This window comes from Dreissena polymorpha, chromosome 10 (assembly GCF_020536995.1).
Source record: "Dreissena polymorpha isolate Duluth1 chromosome 10, UMN_Dpol_1.0, whole genome shotgun sequence".
Lineage (NCBI taxonomy): Eukaryota > Metazoa > Mollusca > Bivalvia > Myida > Dreissenidae > Dreissena > Dreissena polymorpha.
The window spans coordinates 8,755,010-8,772,641 of record NC_068364.1 but is presented as its reverse complement, the minus strand read 5'-3'; the positions used below and the strand labels follow the sequence as shown (position 1 = coordinate 8,772,641).

Sequence of the window (17,632 nt, the reverse complement as noted above, 5' to 3'; positions counted from 1 at the left end):
ATGCATATTATTTAGTTTAAAAAAAGAACAAAATTGCAATTAATGTGATTAAGACTTTAACCTCAATGGTACTCTCATAACTTAAAACATGTAATTTACGTAGTTGTGACTGGATCAAAATGAGCGTTTGTCGTCTACAGACTAAATTGTAAAGGTCGACAACGCAAATCCATACTTACAAATTAACAGTAGGAACACAAAGCAAATAGTATATAATTAAAGATCAGATAATGGAAGTCATGCGTTAGAGTGTGTCAAATGAACGACAGTTTACTTCATATTCAAATTGACATTCGGTTTTATTCTTTACGTATTAAATACTAAGTGGAAAGTTTAAATGTAATATCCGCTAGTGTACGTTATTTCACTCCTTGGTGACAATGAATAAAATTGAAATATATACTGCGTAGCTTCATTTGCCAAATCTGGTAAAAAAGTGTTGATCACTACTTTCAAGTTGTGGTCAAGGTCGTTAGCTTAGACAGAAAGGCATACATTCGCTTTTGTGAGCAACAGTCGTAATTTACTGCATAGCTGTTTCCATAGGCATTCTAACATTTCACCGTTCAACAATTTAAATTGCGCAGTGTTATACCTGCATGATAAATATTGTGTATGTGCGCACATGGACAGATCCCTCTATCCCCTGTGGTACCTTAGGAAAGGCGGACATATACCCTCAGGGAAATGTAGTGCCACTCGCCAATTTGACGACTCATACATTTATCAACGTTCCACGGTTATCAATGAAGGCACCGTTCATATAATTCAAGGTTTGAATAGTTTGCAAACATGATACTTAAATTCCAATTAAACAATGTACATATAGAAGGGAACACAACAACATTAAGTCAGTGAACAATACTAAACAAATGTTTGTGTTTGCTTGTAAAAAATTTGTTTAAATTAGTTTCAGTAAATTAAACAATGTGACTTTGATTGTTTATAGATACACATAACAAGTGTAGCCTGAAACATCAGTCTTGATGTTCACATTGAAAGAAGAGTAAAAGATTATTTTAAACATTGAAAATATGTTTAATTTATTATTTAACTTATTGAAGTAATACATTCTTTTTGCGTTTAAGACCTATATTTGTATTTCACGTATTTGACTCTACGATTTTTAAACGTCAAACATAATGACATACATTTATTATGTGTTACGTGATTAAGGTTTCATTATTAAATAATTGGGATAAGTATAAAAAGTATAAAATATATGTACCCTAATGTATATAATCTTATTTAATTAAATACATTTATTAATAACTGATAGTTTCACCGGGATAATGTTTGAAGAGAGTATTTATTGTTTATTCACTATTGTCAATTCATGTTGAAAGCAAATTTTATCAAATACGTCGCACGATGGGATCTGCTAATTATCAAACATTAAGTAAGATAAAGAAAGTCGATGTTTTAACGACAAATCAATAGTTGAGCAGCACACTTGAAGAGTCACATTATATTAATTTCGTTCGATCTGATTGGTAAAAGGGGACTTTTCACGTTATTGTTAATTGACCCAATTGAAAAAAGTTCCAGATTTGCAAATGTTCTTTGTAGTTATGATATTTGCAAGAAAATATTAATACTGAAAATTAATCATTGTCTTAAAAGCCAGTATATGCATCTTTTGAAGATGTAAAATACCTGGAAAATATTAAGCGTTACAAACGCAAAACGATTGAATTACTTGGAGAGTTTTATCGTAATATGTTTTGCCATGAAGAAGATTTCGTACCTAAGGTATAAAGTTAACCTCATATATATATAAATACGAGCACGAAAGGCCGAGTGGTTTCAGCGTTAATCTTATACTCCAATGGTCAGTGGTTTTAGCCCGGTTGTGAATTAATTTATTTTGCTTTCTTTAATTTTATGCTTGTTTAATAATATATATTTTTAGTTCCAATCTTAACATTTATCAATTTAAAGCATTCAATGACAAACTTCCAAATATGTCAAAATAGGTTTAAGCATAGCGTTGTACGATCTTACATGAATATTTAAAACTATAATGAAATATAGAACCCATCAAAGTAAATTTTTACTAGCATTTCACAACACAATAATCACTGAATACGCTTTTTAAAATCTACAATGATAACACATTTACTTAAATTGTGAACGTTCCAACATGTAAACCATATTATCGCGATAATGATGTTTGAATACGGTTTGAATTTTGTTTGCTGTCGACTTGTGAAGAATCCTGTAACTTTTATATATTTTACATAGCACTGCGTGTCACTCTCTGGTTCAAGATTTACTGCTTTGGACGTATTGGGAATATCGCTTATTTTCTTTTTGGTTGAATACAACTGTATGGCGAAAGTTTTTATTATTTATCTATTTTCCTTTGTAATTTAGGTCATAGAACAGGCACAATTTAAAAACAATAAGATTTAAATTCATAAATTTTTCTTTTTCTCCCTTAAATTGCAATTAAAATCCAAATATTTGACAGATATATTTTATGCAGCAACTTGATTAGTAAATTAAAAACAAAACAAGACTGCGTATATGGTACTACAGGTCCATTAATTAATACAATATTCTCTTTAAAATATAGCCGTACTTCAATATGCAGTCCTGACAAACAATTTACAAACGAGTAAATATGTGCGCTTTGGTAGGAAATGAGAATTTCGTGAATATTAGAACAAAACACTTAATTGACCATTTTAATATTTAGCCGATTAGCCTGATATTCCTGTAACTTACTATACTGGTTTGATGTTGGTTTATACACAAAACTTCACAAATCAATAAACGACAACAACACGCCCATATGTATATCACGCGACGCAACATAAACGCTGGTGAAGCAGATCTTAAGCTGCAGAGTCATCATTGAGAAACACCTACAAAACCAACATTAACTCTTTCTCAACTTCATCGACTTAAAAAAAGCTTTCGATCACGTGTGGTATGATGGCATGTTATTAGAGGGTTCAACCTCGATGATGGGCTGGTGCAATTCATCCAATAATTCTACGAAAACGCCAGAAGCGCAGTTTTTTTTGAATGAACAGCCTCCTTCCCCGAGACTCTCCATGACCACTACATCTATATCTCCATCAGTGGAAGATCCATCTCTAACTTGAGATTCGCTGATGACGTTTACCTCACGGATGGCACCAGAATTGAACTTCAAGAACTTACGAACACACTCTATGAAAGAGCAGGAGCATACGGAATGGATGTCAGCAAGGAGAAGTCGAAGATCGCGTTGAACAACACGACTAATACCAGTGTAGACATCACAATGAACGGCGAGAATGGTCGACTATTCGTTATTCCTTAATCGGATATATTTGGAGTATTCGATGCATAAACCATTCGAAGCGTCAGTAAATCACTCAATGTACACTCGCTCACTTATTCCCATCGAAGTTTCCAATTAAGCATGACAAATACACAATCCGAAATACGTTTTGGATTCGTTAGATGCGTTTACAAATATATTTTTTTATCTTGTTTTTTAAATTATCACGCTTGAATCGTTGTCCCTTAAATTATGAGAGTTTCACTTCAACTTCACTAATCATATAAGAAACTCATTCATTCTGCTATGTTAGACATTTTGAGGACGAAAACTCAAGTTTGCGAACATTGAAGAATTTGGAAGGTAGTTAATAGAATACAATACGCACTTTATATAATCATACTGATTGACAGTATGCCAAATCTAATGAAATAGACATATTTGATCGCACTGTGTCGATTATTTAACCTGCAATGTTTCTAATCACTAAATAGATTGTTAAACACATAGCCTCAAATAGCTATGTATAATTATATGGGTTTTAATACGTCTGAAAGAGTGCGCTTTTAATAAGCTATAACACGAACATGTTGTGGCCTTAGTCCGTATTAGCACACTTTCTTTATTATTTACAAGAGGGCTAAAGTCCGAGGGGCAATGCTTCCAAAAGTGTGCATATTCTTGCCCATAACACACTAAAGGCATGTTTCAATACCGATACTTTACACATTTTATGCATGAACGCTGCATAATTGGGAGCAAATTACTTAAATGTGCCTTGTAAACGTTATTTATATTCGAAATGTTTTGCACAAAAATGACGTTACCTAAAATGACGTTACTTTAATTCAAGCCGGATAACGAATGCATACACAGAAACAAACGGCAAAAAAGGAAAAACATCGGCATAATTGTTACATGATAAGTATATCATGGGGGATATTTATTTTATAATAATTAACCAAATTCACCTTTTTTGAAACAATTATTCTGCTTCAACTCCAATCGTACGATCCGCGACATTCATTTTGTCGCTGCTACTTACTGAGTTTTTGTTAAAGACGGACAGAGATTTCGATCGTGTGCCAGATACAAACCAGTAATAAGCAAAACATTGTTGTATGCCCATATCAGACAAATATCGACCTACTTTGGATACTTTATTTAGTAAGGTATGCTATCAATATAAATTACGTTCTGTAGTTTAAATAGACACGTGTACAGACGAACTAATAATCCTGTTGGTAGTCACATCACGCTTGACATGAGCTTTTATGTAGAAATGTATAGGAAAGTTTAAGGCACAATGACAAAAGAACAGATTTGGATGTTAAGTGATCTCAATCAATCAGGAAGAGTCGCACGTTTTTCTCATTATTATGATTGCCATTGATGCTTTCGTCTGTGTTATTATGATCTTTCAGTTTTTACAAATTACTATGGTGCTTATTTAAGCATACGCTTAAACATTGATCGATTATTTAATTTCATCATATGTATCAATTGGTACCTTAACAAGACAGCATCTTAAAATGAACATCTAGTGAGTACACTGTAGTCATTAAAGAAATATTATTCAGGGTTAAACAATTTTTAAAGGGGCCTTTTCACGTTTTGCTAAATTGACAAAATTAAAAAGAAAAATGTTTCAGTTTCGAAATTTTTGCTTGTTATACTTTTTGTGAGGAAACAGTAATACTGAACATTGAACATGCTCTACAATGTCCATTATATGCATCTTTTGACGATTTAAACACCTGAAAATTATAAAACGTTGCAACGCGAAACGATTGAATAATTTGGAGAGTTCTGTTGCTGTAGATATATTTTGTGATACTAAGAGGATTGCTTATATAAAGTATAAAATACATCAATCATTGTATGAGCACGGATGGCTGAGTGGTCTAGCGATAGAATTTTACTTCAAGGGTCCAGGGGTCAGTGGTTCGAGCCCAGTTGAGTATCACTTTCTTTCTTTCTTTAAATGTATTCTTCTTTTCTACTGGAGCTTTTGAGATCCTATGTTAACATGTATCAATATAAATCTTTTAATGACACACCTCAATACATGCCAAATTCTGTGGAAAGTCCCCTTAAAGAATAAATTGTCATATATATTTGCAATTTTAGATTCGAAATTTTCTGAACCCATTAGAGGTCGTAATAGTGGTTTATGAATAAGTTTATTCCGACACAAAAGCGTTAACTTCACATAAAATTTCAAATTCAGATATAACATTTCAACTTTGTTTGTAATAACTACATCCTGGTGTAAGTTCGTTAGGTCGTTCGTTCATGATCGTTAGGTCTTTAAAGTAAGATTTTATTATGCAACTGGGTAATGCTAGTCATACAACGAATGTAAACAGGCATAAATACCCTACGTCTAAATGATTGCTGGATTTAAATTCACTAACATTTACGTGCAAGTAATACTTCCAATCTTCTTGTATTATGTAAGCATATATTTTGATTACCATAGCGTATTATATTAAAATGGTTATATCAGGGGGGGTATTAAAAATATTATCAGTTAATTAATTTCACAGGTGCGACTGGTTAACGACGTTTGAAAGCAATGTAATTTGGTCGTTAATAAGCACGATACAAATAAAAGCATCAATTTTTTCACCGTTTGATTGTATTAAGGGCATACATAGGTGTGTTGTTAATAATCGCTGTATTGACCAGTTGAGCTTCATCAACTTATGACAAAATAAAACCTGAATTATAAATATAAATTTACATAAAAACGAAAGATAATAACCGTTTATTTGAAATAATGTTTTCCCAAATCTTGAAACGTTCATGCATTTTGTATAAAGATATATATTCTACACGGTTATTTTTTGTTTCTAATGCATTCAGGCTTTTAATACTAAACATTATTGTACAGCTGACATTTGAGTTGAGTAATGGCTCTTTCTACCCAAATGCAATTGAATCCTTTTGAACGCTTTATTGACTTGTACGTGCGGCTGTGAAAGATCATTTTACCGCTGATAAGATAAATAGTTATGAGAGAGATTTGCGTTGTTATTCAATTGTATAAAGAAGACTTCGCATTACTCCTTGAAACTCTGAAGAAATCAGATACCTTGATGGACCAACGTAAAACGTAACTAACTAAGATGAAAAAGGGTTTTCTTTTACAGGTATGAATATCTATATTATATTAATGAATTGTCTAAGTTTTATGAATGTTTTCAGTCGTGTTCGTTACACTTTATATTTCGTTAAATGCAAATGAGAGCTTCTGGAAACAAATCTTAAAAAGAAATGAGGCTATTTAGATAATGATAGGCATAATATATAATTAGATTGATATCACTTATTCGCAGAAGGTTTGATCTGAAAAAAAAATATAGTAGAATTAAAAACAAAACGTTTAATCACAAAACATCTCAATATTAAATTAAAGGCCATAGTTTTAAGGAAAGTATTAACTGTTAAGTTATTACTAAGTTATGTAAATGGCACCATTCAATACCAAATGTACACCTGTACCGTTTTTCGTTATTATCTCATTTTCATTTTAAACTCATTTATCGTTAAAAGCGCTTTACTTTGTCAGTCAATACATTTTACTCTGTCAATTCGATACAACTGCGCATGACGGCAAATACATTGACACATAGAAAGGCTTGTATTTACTCGCTGAAAGTTTTATGAGTGTTCTTCTGTTATTTACTTTTTATTTGAGGTCATTTGGTCTGCCTTAATACATTGGCAAAAGGCTTTTAGGGATTGGTATAATTTACATAGAGAGTATTTTAAGATGACAGACATGAACGTGGTCAGGCCACAATTACCCTAACTTTATACGCATTTTTATATTAGAATTTCAATTTGTCGCAAGAGTCGAACAATTATCCGGCAAACAATTTATTTTACAAAGTCATAGAAAACGGATAATTAGTTACAAAATATTCATCCATAAACTATTTTAAATCGATACTACTCGATTAAAACTATATTAACCATGCTTTCAAATAAACAATTAAGGAATAAGTTACTTTATTTTAATGCATAATCGATGCTAATGTTTAATATAGTTAACTGCACTTTGATTGCGAATAATGATTTAGGCCATTATGTTCATCATTTATTGATGCTTGGCTTTAAAAAAAACAACAGTGAAAGTATACTAAAATTAAAAAGAAAAACGATATTCACCAATAGTTTGGTTTATTTGAATAACGAATTGTACACGTCACTATCTTAACAATATGGCACGGTTAATACAATATATATGAATTTAAAAACAACAATTTCTTTTCAACAGGAATAAATTGAGTGTGACATTACATAGTATTAATGTTCACCAATTTGAGGCGGCACGAAACGCGCAAAAGCCATGGAATTCCTTCGTTATCCGTGTTTTCACTTTGGGTAGTATCTATTATTACTAATAAAACATATCCCTTTATCGTTTTTATTATTATAGATATTTGATACTTACCCCAGTTGACAATAAATGTACAATAGTTCATAGATACATGTAATTAAAATCGATTTAGACTGGCGTGATAAGATCTTAAATGCATGTCCGGTTCGTCTATTACTAAAACCGGTTGAAAACGCTTGCATGACCGTTCCAAGGTGGTGATCGCTATTGGAATTATTATATATTTATTTGTGTTGTTCTGTTACAAAGCTAATGAATATGGACAAGAGTAGCTTGCTACATTTAAAATAAAATTAAAAGTGTCATTTTCCTATACATATTTAACGTATAGTTTGTAGTTTTATCAACAATATATCAATAATTTATATATTAATAATTGTATGCCGGTATTTTATTAACAACCGATGGTTACCATTAAACATGAACGCTTTTGTGTTAAATCTAAACATATAGATAAGCATGTATTCTTAAATGCACAATTGATAAAAAAAATAATTAGCTTACTATTAGGACCACTTAGATTGATCTCATCTACTACGGTTTCGTTTTGGTATTGTGTACGTTAGAATCAACGAATAATACTCAACATTAGTGTACATTTATATTTAAGGTAAGGTTGAAGTTATTATGGAAAAGACCAATTTGTAAATCCGAGTTCCTTTTAATAATAGATTTGTCTATGGTATTTAGAGGTAAAGCGTGTCATTCTACACATTATGTTTGAGAGCTGACAAGGCTAACACGTACCTTACTATTTGTTATTAGAGGCATGGAATCTCTCAATATTCCCAGTTTGCAAAAGGAGTTCTTACATACAGCTAGTAGTGAAGCAAATTAATACATGATTCTTAAGATAATAATAGCATATTTACGTCTTGATCTTTTGAAATAGAAACAATTTACAGATTTGCCGTTTCACAAGAAAAAAATAAATAGCATCACATTATAGGACTCCTATACTTCCTATTTATATGGTAAAACAAAGGTATTATTATTACCTATTTAAACTCAAAACATTTCTATTATTTGCGCTTCTTTTGCTATTAAATAATTATTGAGGTGTTAAATGGGCCTTTTCACGTTATGGTTAATTGATTTGTTTTGTCTCAGTTTCGCAAATTGTTAGTTATGATATTTGTAAGGAAACCGTAATACTGAACATTTACCATTGCTCTCAAACATCCATTATATGCGTCCAATCAAACCCCTGAAAATTATAAAGCGTTGTAACGCGAAACGATTGAATAATTTGGAGAGTTCTGTTGGTGTCGTTATATTGTGTGACCATACGAGGATTGCATATATAACATATAAAATACATCAATCATTGTATGAACACGGATAGCCGAGTAGTTTAAGCATTAGACTTTTACTCCAGGGTCAGTAATTCGAGCCTATATGATTGTGACTGTTTTTCTTTCTTAATTTGTATTCTTGTTTTTTAACTGGAGCTTTTAGATCCAATGTTTACATTTATCAACATAAAGCATTTATTGACAAACTTCAATACATGCCCAAGTCTGTGAAAAGGTCTCTTTAATTTGTTATGTTGTCGCTGCTTTACCTTTTTATCGCGTATGACGCATGACAATATATTTAATTCATAAGACGTAGCTCATAAAGAAAAATATCTAACTCAAAACAAAAAAAAATACAATAACAGATCTAGGCTTCCGTAGCTTATAGCCCGTAAGGGATCATATTACTATTATGTTGAAAGGAACTACGCGTGTGATATCGATTTTGTTCAGGGTAACTAGGAAGTTACTTCAAAACGCGTCGACAACCTTGAGCATAACACTGTTATCTGTTTGTGATGGAACATTGTTTAATTGCGTAAGTTAATTTTCTTATATATATAGAGAGAGAAGTTTTTGTTTTCATATTCAATGTATTTTATTCAATTTTAAAATATTAACCCATTTATGCCTAGCGTCTAGAAAACAGGCCTTGGTAAACAGCGTAGATCCAGATGAGACGCCGCATCATCAGGGTCTGTGCAGTTTGCTTAATAGAATTTCTGTAAGAAATATTATAAATATAGAAATACGTATACTAGCAATCCCTAATATTTGAAATAAATTGATCCAATTAAGAAGGATGGAAGAGTCCACTTGGCAAAAATGGGTTAATGTTGTACTATCTGCAAACAATTCATAGACCATTATATTAGTAAAATTATATTGTCAATATAATAATAAAGGTCATACATATTAGCCTATTGTGTCCCTGAATGTTCATGGTGAGTTGTTATTTGTGCCATACTACCGGTGACAATGTAAATGTTTTGTTTCTACTTTCACTGACGAAAAACTAAGGGAAGAGTATGTTTATGCAATATGTCATGCCATTCAGTAAGCCATAATAACGTCGTAAGTAGACTCGATTAAATCACATTCGCTTTTAAGACCATAACGAGATCATTTGTGTGCGCTTCGTGCTTTTTGCGATTGGTGTAAAACGTGTTTTACGACGCATAAGCTAGTTAAACAAAAGGAAAGCTTTGGGTAATTTAAAAAAAATGTGTTTATATTAGAGGCGACACAAGTTGAATAAAAATGTCATGTGAATGTTAAATTCGGCTTCTACAGAACAATCGTTTAAAATAAAATTAACAATCTATATCGTAAACTATGTAGGCCTAACGAAATTAAACCTTAATATAGTTCGTCGGTAAACCAAACATCAATAACGTGTAACAATGCGCAGTGCGAGCGCAATAAAACATTCTTTGTATTCTTACTAAACGATATGATGTGAGGAAAAGTACAACATCTGATAATTTGTTGGGGTTTCAAATGTTAAATTATATAAAAAGTACTATACTGAGAATGATTTCGTGGCAGCGCATAGGCAAATTTGTTTATTTGTGCATATGGTAATTATTCGAAAACGAAAATACGAGATCATATTACTGTTTTGCCATATGCTGTGAGTCTGGTCAGCGTAGTGGTTGGTAAACGCGATTTTCATCTAACCGACTCGGGTTAAATCTCCACTCCCGGCGCATGTGACCTGGTTGACCTGACATGCGTTGTTCCCTCCACATGCCCCGAAAATCGCAGCTATAATTCAAAATTCGTTTTAATCCACGAGTCAAGTAAATAAATAAGGTAGAAGTTCTGGGACACATACGAATAAAAAAAAGTATGCAGCTTCATGCGCTAAAAGACAACATTATAGCATATAACATATTTTTTCTGTTCAATACATATGAGAGGCGATAACGATCAATTGTTGAATTAAATGTGCACACAAAAACATGAGATTGCTACATGTCGAAACTAACAATTTGGCAAATGCAATTTTACATTCCAGTTAAGAAAAATGATGTACTTTTCTTTGGTAAATGATTGCTGTAAAAGCCGAACATTTATTGCTCTTTTTGAGCCGATTTTGTCATAATTTGAAAAACAAAATTCGTTTAATTAAGAATCGTGCAACCGTTCTTGAATGAGAGAAATATATCTTTCATCCTTTGAGTTTACAAAAAAGAGTTACAAAAAAACACAACATGTAATGTAATGAACGCTTGGGCGCACTGAAAGTGTGCACGGAGAAATCGAGTGTGTTTGGCGGTTTTCCTTCATTCAGCTTAGGGCAGTCGAACTGTAAAGACAACCTTATAGTTTGTGTCTGTTTTAATTATTTTTGTATTTTAATTACTATTGCAGCGTGAGAAAATTTTGGAACATAATAAATATTATAGGTATGGGTAATTTTTTAGATGAAAAACAAAATAGGTAGATATTGTATATGTGTATGAATGAATTTCATGTAGATAACACTAATTGTGTTACTATGTATGTGTTGACCTATTGTATCATTTGGATATTGATCATGTTTGATGCAGACAGTAGACTGTCTAGATGCTTTTCCAAATACAGAAAATGTATTGAAAAATATATAAGTCGTGTTTTGTTTATTTGCAATAAGTAAGAAAGTACATATTTACAGTTTTTTATTGAAGATTCGTATAGCAGATTGACTGGGAGTAGATTGTTGATATCTCAGAAGTAAATGAAGCGGTATTCGAGAAAGATATAATCACATGACAAGTTTCTTAAACTTTTACGTTGATACCTTTTTTTGTAAATTGAGAGTAACATAATGTTGTAACTACTTCGCGTAATGCTTTAACTACTGCATACAATGACGAATGTACCGAACGTAAAGAAAATTGCACAAAGCATAATGTATATTTCACTTAAAATAATGATTAATGTACTGCAAATAACGAAAACAGTCATATGAAGTCAGTAATGGCGTTCCATATGTTTCGGTGAGTGTTATGTAAGCTTTGGACATCAGACTCGTAAACAAATTAATCGTCTGAAGTTCGTATTTAACATCAAAATGTGAAACGTAGAAAAGAATAATCACTTCAAACGAAATTAATGTCTCTGGAGGATGATGGTTTAGTGTAAACCTATTGAATCTCATTACAAATAGATAAACATATGCAACAGTTTGAGTTTACGTGGGTCCTTATCTAACTTCCCCGATAATCGTTTCTTTCATATTCTTATTACAAAATTAGTAGGTAATTGAGAAAGTGTGATTCGTGAACGAAAAGAATATCATTACGTACAGCTCTACTTTTAATTTTTGCTACTTAATGTATGTAATCATTATACGAAATTAGCAATTATGTTATGAAAGACACAATTATGCGTTTACAATTTGCGAAAATTAAAGTGCGTATTAATAATTCATAAAATGATCTGATTTAAGTCTGCATAACATGATTGCATTCTTTAAATGAATTTATAATCGTAATCTTTATTATCAAATAAAATGTTTTAACTATTGGGTGAAGATGTTCAACCAGTAAACTTGCCAGTACATAATATTTAAATCGCCCATTATTACTTTTCAACATTTGGATCTTAATAGTTTTCTTTATTCCAATATATAAATCAAATGACATATGCCGATTCCACAAGGACACACTATCAAATCAACCGTGTATGTAATTTAAAACCCTGAAAAAGAATATACAATGTTTAAAAACTTTTTAAGTATAACTTAACGCAAACGCTGTTGCCATAGCACGTGAAGCTGGAATTTGTAATATGTTCAGTAAAACTAGTTTTCAATGGATGATGCATCAGATATTATTTCTATGCTCAAATTTTAATTTTCCTTCTTCCGTTATTTTATGAAAAAATATTTATAAAATGACTTACGACGAGATATGTGTTGCTGATTTTCTGAGGAGAGATAACAGCACGTGTGTGCTTATATGTTCTTTATTCCACTTGTTACACTTCACTTACTATCATAAATGTATATATTATTCGTATGTAACCCAGCCAGAAAAATCTCCGACCACAATGGTGATCGAACCCGGGACCTCTCGGTTCCAAATCAGGCAGACACTCTACTGTGTTGCTATTTAAGCTAGCTCATATAGCAAGGCAGTATAAGTTATCCTTATACCGAACCCTATTACTGAACTTTTTTAATTTTGTCAATTAACCAAAACGTGAAAAGGCCCCTTTAACCATATTATGCTATATTCTTAAATCTAATTTTGTAAAAAGAAGAGATATAGTTGACGCTTGTTCGTAATTTCATTTCATCTTTCCGCAAAAAGTTGTAACTCTGTTGCTCTGGTCTCCTTCCTACAATTTAGTAATTAAATGGTAATTACTAAGGATGCAAGAGGTTAGCCGGTAAACCGGTTAACCTACCGAAACGACAAATTAACCGGTTACATTTTCGGAAAAAGATTTTCCTGAAAAATTAATTTTAGTATGCTTTTTTCTTGGAATATTTTTTTCACTTTTTCATAATACAATTCGTACGATGTTACGTTTTGCGCGCGACATACTGCCAATTTGTGCTGGCGACTAATAAGAACAACATGTCGCACCATCGACGGTAGTAAATAACGTGTCTACAAACAAGGCAATACAGCAATACATCAGTACCTTTGTGGTAACAAACAGGGGGTACGTTTTGATAATTGGCACTGTTGATTTGTTTAACTCGCGAAAATTTAACTAGCGAATTGCGGGGAGTGGGGGCTATTAGCGAAGTCGCAATTTACACTTTTATCGAACTCGCGTTAAAATTCATTTGAGACATTGGATGGCTTATTTTGATGTTTTGTCTTATTCTTTTTCGCAGGAAAAATAAATACAATATGTAGCGAACCTTTACAGAATTATTAAAATAAATGTTATAATACATTTTATTAAGAAAAAGACACGTTATCAACGAAGAACGGTCCTATTTATTTAAATAAGAAGAGTTTCGGACCATTCCATATAATTTCGCCTACACGATTGAACATGTTTACAAGCAGTAAGCCAGTCTACATGCACACATGTCTTGTCTGGGTATATCGATAAAAAAAATACATATGAAACTTAATCATACATAGGTCTGTATTATTAATAAGATCGAACATTTTTTATTATATAAATGGAAAGCGTCCAAAACATCTAGTTCACACGTTGGGTAAATAATGCGTCGATTGAAATTGCTGATTATTGAAATAGACTGACGATTTACTGTCAATAAGCGCTATTCACACCGATGAAATTTATTCGTACTCAATTCATTTAATCTTTTCTTTAATGTGCAATGCGCTTTTCACAATTAATTGAAAACCATCGCATTATTGAATCCATTTCACTATATACAGGCCTTCATAAATGTGTAATTTGTGTAGAAATTGAACATTTGAAATCGCTGAAATGCTTTGGTGCTTTATTAAATGAAAATCAAAGTAAAATATTGATTGGGCTATTCAAGATTTACAACTGTCAAGTATAAATAGAATAATACAAACATTCGATTTACTTCTTTCTTTTCTTTTAAATCTTCTCGTTTCAAGTACAAACTTAAATTCAAAAGACGATGGCATATACATCATTTACAAGTAGAATTTAGAATGTATATCACCTTTACACTGAAATGTTACCAATATTCAGCAGTTCGAACGTGTGAACGTTTTATGTATTTTGTGTTAACACACAGGGGGTAAGTTTTAACCAGAGTTGCGACACCTTAAGGGTTTCGCGGGATGGAATGAGTGGGGAGATCAAATCAAATTGAAAGCCGATTATTTCGACAAAAAAAATTTGGTACGAAAAAAATAAATGGGTACGAATAAAAAAATTTGGGTACAAAAACAGTTGGGTACGAAAAAAATTTTGGTACGAAGAAAAATGGCAATAAAAAGATTGGGTACGAAAAAATTTGGGTACGAAAAAAAATTGGGTAGAAAAAAAATGGGTACGAAAAAAATTTGGGTACGGAAAAAAATTGGGTACAAAAAAATTTGGGTACAAAAAAAGTGGTTACGAAAAAAGTGGGTACAAAAAAAAAATTGGGTACGAAAACATGTGGGTACGAAAACAATTTGGGTACGATAAATAAAAATTGGGTACGAAAAAAAATTGGGGTACGAAAAAAGAAAATTGGGTACGAAAAAAATGGGTACAAAAAACATTTGGGTACGAAAAACATTGGGTACGAAAAATATTTGGGTACAAACAAATGGGTACGAAAAAAAATTGTGGGTACAATGGGTTCATGTTAAGGTTTTAGCATGGCAGACGCCGGATGGCGAAAAGACACGACATGACACAATGAGCTGGCTATGACAAAACCTGAGGTTTTTTCCGAAAACAGCCGAGCTCATAATGCATAAATCAGTGAGTAATAGTACTTATACTCAATAGGCACAGGGTATAAAATCAGAACCACTGGGCCGAATCTGCTGAAACTTGGTCGCAATATAGATTATGGTCCAAACAAGCTACAGAATGAGCGCTTCTGGACCTGACAGCGTAAAACATTAACCGATAATGGACAGCACAAAATGGGTCATTTTGTACAAAAAAAAACAAACTTAAAGTGGCATTTAAGACATTTTAGACATCAGAAAGTTGCAAATGTTTAATATTCTGCACTCTTCGACTGGTTTGTTTTTTTACAAATTTAGAAGCATTTATCCTTGAGGTGTATATAAACCCTGTTATTCAATGTCAAAAATAGCTAAGCAGCAATGCCCCTTTAACATTATTCCTTATATTTAATTGTATTGTTTAAAGAAAGAACTGTGTATATTTAATGATAATGGCTCCGTATTTCACACTTGATAGGCCACTGCTGGGGCTTGAACCCAGAACTCATCTCACATTGTAAGATGCATTTTTCAATTAAACTACAATGACTGTATCGTGTGAAGTGGAGCCAACATACACCCACATAAGTGAAAAAATCATTATGTCGATATATTTGTCCTGGGCGTTTTCTGACATGTTGCATAACTGTTTACCACAAAAGATGTCTACATAGATAAATATACATACATGTAAATGGGAAAAAAATGAACTGTCTATTTTTAATTTTTGCTTCATATATACACATTTCCTAGCCTGCCATGATTTATAATTATATCATGTTGAAATCATTTATAGACAGAATATTACTGAAACTGCAATAAACAATAAGATAGATAGATAATAATAATGTTTAATTCTATCTAATGCAATGAACAAATGTTCTTCCAATGCCATTTTCACTAAGGTATAGGTATTGAATCCTGATATACGACTAAAACTGAACATCTAAACAGCAGTATTTTACATGAAGAGTACTCACAAAACCACAACAATAATACTCGATGAATGAACTGTCCGAAATCCGAAAAATATGTACACTACAATAACAAGACGTTAATAAAAATATGCACGTTAACATTATTCAAGATATGAAAGCAATATATCAAGGGATATAGGAAATATTTGGGGTGTTACGCACAATTTAACATAAAGTCAGTGTGCGAATTTCACTTTTTAAACCACTAGCCCGTTCGGGCTACCAGATGGATTTTTTCACTATCCCGAACCAAAGTTTACTAGCCCGAACTGTTTATCACAAGTTTTTAAAATAAGTTTATATTTTTGACGGTTCTGGATAGTTTTTATTGCAGGTAGGGTGTAATGATGAGGATTGCAACTAACAGTTGATCCCAATTAGCAGGAAATGTTATTATAATATTTCAATGACACAATACGATTATAATATTTATGTATGACGATATTCGTCAATCAATACCTAACATGCAGTCAAGAAGCAAAGGTTTTGTTATCCAATCTGTAAATAATTTTAGATGTCAATTGTCCTAAATTAGAAATCCGAAACATTAAGCCTAAAGTCTGAGGCCGTATGATAAAGCGAATAGAGGGCAGTGTCTCCTCCCCCTAGCTTATTGTTCTTTTTTATAGTCTTTCTAGGTCCAATTCTGGTGAGTACAATGTAAAAAAATATCAACCAGACCATCCGTAAAATCGCATGTGTATTCATCATTCTAGATATTTTTTTATCAAGAAAGTCGAAAATAAATTAAAATCGACAGATAATACCGTATCCGGAAACAACTGTCCAAAAACATATCAATATAAGTCTTTGCACGTGAAATAAAATATGCATATCGTTAAACTGCCTAAACTGAAAACCAGTAAAAAGTAACCAAGCAACTACGCAATCAATATATAATTTGGTTGACATATTCTATTAAAATATGATAGTTCAATGCGTTGATTTGTCAATAGATCATTACAAATCCAAGATGGGGGACATTAAAAACATTTGTAGACTTGTATGGTTTGCTGAAAGTACAGCAAATTGAACAACCTGGGTAGATCCGCATTTTATTCGCACAGTATCAAAAAAAAATTTGTCATTCAAACTCTCGTCATGTCAACATAATCGGAAGGGTGAGGAAACGCGATACGACGCTAAATAAACGCAAGATATGGTTCAAGCGATGGATGAAAATAATATTTTTGAGCATTTTTTATTTCAAATGTTTGAAAAATCAATAGGCCAATCGGGCTAGTACCCATGGAAATTCAGTAGCCCAAAACGAGATCAACTAGCCCCGGGCTAGTGCAAATTTCGAACACTGTAGATTTATAAATAATATG

General features: G+C 32.1%; 2 protein-coding genes across 5 annotated transcripts in view; one reads left to right on the top strand and one right to left on the bottom strand.

Annotated features, from left to right (window-relative positions):
• The window catches only part of LOC127848007 (dynein axonemal assembly factor 11-like), a 234,516-nt gene that overhangs the window by 69,927 nt on the left and 146,957 nt on the right, over positions 1-17,632 (bottom strand). The window lies entirely within an intron of this gene.
• Positions 1-17,632, top strand: part of LOC127848005 (uncharacterized) — a 139,760-nt gene that overhangs the window by 3,975 nt on the left and 118,153 nt on the right. Inside the window, exon 1 of one of the 2 annotated variants that reach the window (XM_052380274.1) lies at positions 9,501-9,518. The exons of the other annotated variant lie outside the window; for it this stretch is intronic. The gene's annotated coding sequence lies outside the window, so the exon portion shown is untranslated. Of the gene's footprint in view, positions 1-9,500; positions 9,519-17,632 lie in introns of those variants that run through there. 2 annotated transcript variants of the gene reach the window in all.